Source organism: Rhincodon typus, unplaced genomic scaffold (genome assembly GCF_021869965.1).
Source record: "Rhincodon typus isolate 14 unplaced genomic scaffold, sRhiTyp1.1 hic_rhity00003281, whole genome shotgun sequence".
NCBI classification, from domain to species: domain Eukaryota; kingdom Metazoa; phylum Chordata; class Chondrichthyes; order Orectolobiformes; family Rhincodontidae; genus Rhincodon; species Rhincodon typus.
Genome location: NW_025968919.1, coordinates 15,936 through 18,899, shown reverse-complemented (window position 1 = coordinate 18,899; position 2,964 = coordinate 15,936).

The following is a 2,964-nucleotide window of genomic DNA, read 5'->3' as shown; positions in this document are numbered from 1 at the left end:
TTTTTTAAGTTATTTCTTTACTCTTCAATTTCTGTAACTAAGATTTTGTGCCTGGGTACTTGAGATACCACTGTGTGTGGGGACACTGTCCACTTCTCACCGTCTGTTGTAGCCTGTACCTGAGAACATACGACAATAAAACCTCAAACTAAAACAATAATCGGGCGCCACGGACCCTCCCACTAGCCCCGTCCCTCACTCGCTCCCACAGAGTTTGGAGGGCAAGCCCACGCCCATTCAGTTCTAAGGAAGGGTCACTGGACCAGAAACGTTAATTCTGATTTTGTTTTCTTCACAGATGCTGCCAGACCTGCTGAGCTTTTCCAGCAACTTCGGTTTTTGTTCGCGCCCATTCTCTGATTGGTCAGAGCGCCAGCCCCGCCCCTCATCTTCTGGTTGGAGGATCGGCGGAGACAGGACGCGTCTCTAGCCCCGCCCCTTTCTTGCTATTGGTCCGACAACCATCAATCAGGCGATGGGTGTTGGAGCATGCGTACAGTAAATAGTGACTGAGCATGCGCGCCGCGAGCGATCGCCGAACCGAAACGTTTGTGTAACACATCCAGAGGCAATAAGTGAAGTTTAAAGGGAAGACCAACGTTCGGCGCGTTGTCCGGAAAAAAGGATTCATGGTTGCCCAGGTTAGGTCTCAAGTCCCAAACATGGGTTTTCTGGTGCCGCGATATAAGTTGCCGAGACCGTCAGTCTTCTTCCCAGAAACAGGGCCGCTGGGAACGGTCACCATCTGGCTTCCGCGGGCGGTGATAATGCGCAGGCGCGGTTAGCGTGTTGATATGTGATTGGGCGGGGTCCCCCGTTCCTGATCTCCCTTCCTCCACTCCTCCTTCTCCAATGTCTCCATCTGGGGCTCTGCAGTTTTGTTTGATTACTCCTGGTCGGAGGGTTTCCCGCGGTAAAAGTGCAATATGAAGCTGGATGTGATAAAAAGCAGCAATACCACCAGAATCTGACTCCTGAAAACCCCTGTAAACCCACAGGTGTCTTAGCAGTTGGATGCCTGACTGAATCTTTTGTGGACTGTGTTAGAACCCCGCTGATTTTTTATTTTGAAACAGTTTTGCTTCGAATTGGAGAGCTGAACGGTGACCTCTGGGCTGTGGGCAGCAGCTTGTGTTAAAAAGAATAAAGCTGTTGTTTGTTTGTGTGGAAAGACCTAGAAGTTAATTGCAAGCTGGTTCTTGATCAGAAACTCTGTCCACACTTTTGGCCATTAATGAGGTCAGTATCTGCGAACTGGTACGAGCAAGTCTGGGAGAGAACATGATCAAACAGAAGGAAGGGCTGGAGTTTATGAACTGGGGCTTTCTGAGTAAAGGTCTTTGTTTGGTTGTGGATGCCACGGCTTGAAACCTTGACAATTTTCTGTACCTGTTAACTAGTGCATCATGGAAGCTGCTAAAGGAAGGGTCTAGGCCCGAAACGTCAGCCTCTCTGCTCCTATGATGCTGCTTGGCCTGCTGTGTTCATCCAGCCCTGCACCTTGTTGTCTCTGGTCAGTTTTGTTTTTGCTTTTGTAATTTATCCCTTGACAGTTTGTTTATCCGGTGTGAATGGGGCTGAAAACATTGCTGTGAGCAGAATGCGCAGTATGCTGTTGGAAAACACTTGTACATGTACTAGTGACTAAGATTGATGGAAAAGTGTCCACATGCACATTTTTGTCACTGAGCTGGCTGCCAATGTGAAAGAGGCTGAGAGAACGGAGCACGGAATGGAGGGAGACAACTGAGTGGAGTGGGAATTGGGGCCACTTTTTCCCTGCCACTCTCACTGCTTCCCTTCCCCCAGCATCAAATCTTCCGAAGATATTTTCTTATTTCCTATATACTGTGTTGCTTTTCTCAGAACATTCAACAATTTGAGAACTGCATAGAAAACGAGAGACAGCAGCCACTCCAGAAGCTTCGAAAATTGCTCTGCATCTCCTTGACCTTCTTGAACTGCTGCAGTCCGTGTGGTGAAGCTGCTCCGCGATTGCTGTTCGGTAAGGAATTACAGGATTTTCTTCCGGTGGTGATAAGTTAGTGCTGACATTTGTCAGTTATAATCCTTTTGTTGTATATCCCACCTTTTACAGAATGGAAACAAAAAACATAGGAACAGGAATAGGCCTTTTTATTGCGTTCGGTCATGGCCGATCATCCCACTCAGCAACCTGTTCCCACTTTAGACCCATACCATTTGATCTGTTTAGTCCTCAGAACTATATCTATTTTCTTCTCAGAAACATTCAATGTTTTGGTCTTAACTGCTTTCTGTGACAGCAAATTCCACAGGCTCACCAGTCTCTGAGGAAAGAAAACTTTCCTCAACTCAGTCGTAAATGGCCTACCCCATATCCTTAGTGTGTGACTCCCTGGTTCTCGACTCCCTGCTCATTGAAAGCATCCTTCCTGCCTTTACTTTGTTAGTCCTATTAGAATTCATGGGTTTCAGTGAGATCCTCCCTCATTCTTCTAAACTCCAGTGAATTTTGTCCTAACCAATCCATTCTGCCCTTGTATATCAGTCCTGCCATCCCAGGAATCAGTCCGGTAAACCTTTGTTGTACAGCCTCCATAGCCAGAAAATCCTTCATCAGATCCATATTCCAAATCTGCACACAATTTCAGCTGTGGTCTCACCAAGACTCTGTCCAATTTCAGCAAGCCATCCCTGCTCCTGTACTGAAATCCTCTCGCTATTACCATTTGCCTTCTTCACCTCCTGCTGCATCTGTGTGCTAATTTCAATGACTTGTGTACATGGACACTAGGTCTTGTTTGTCATTTCCTTTTCCTAAATCCATGCTGACTGACTGACTGTCCAATACTGTCACTGTTTTCCAGTGTTAGGCTAACTGGTCTATGATTCAGAGATAGCAGGAACTGCAGATGCTGGAGAATCTGATATAACAAGGTATAGAGCTGGATGAACACAGCAGGCCAAGCAGCATCAGAGGAG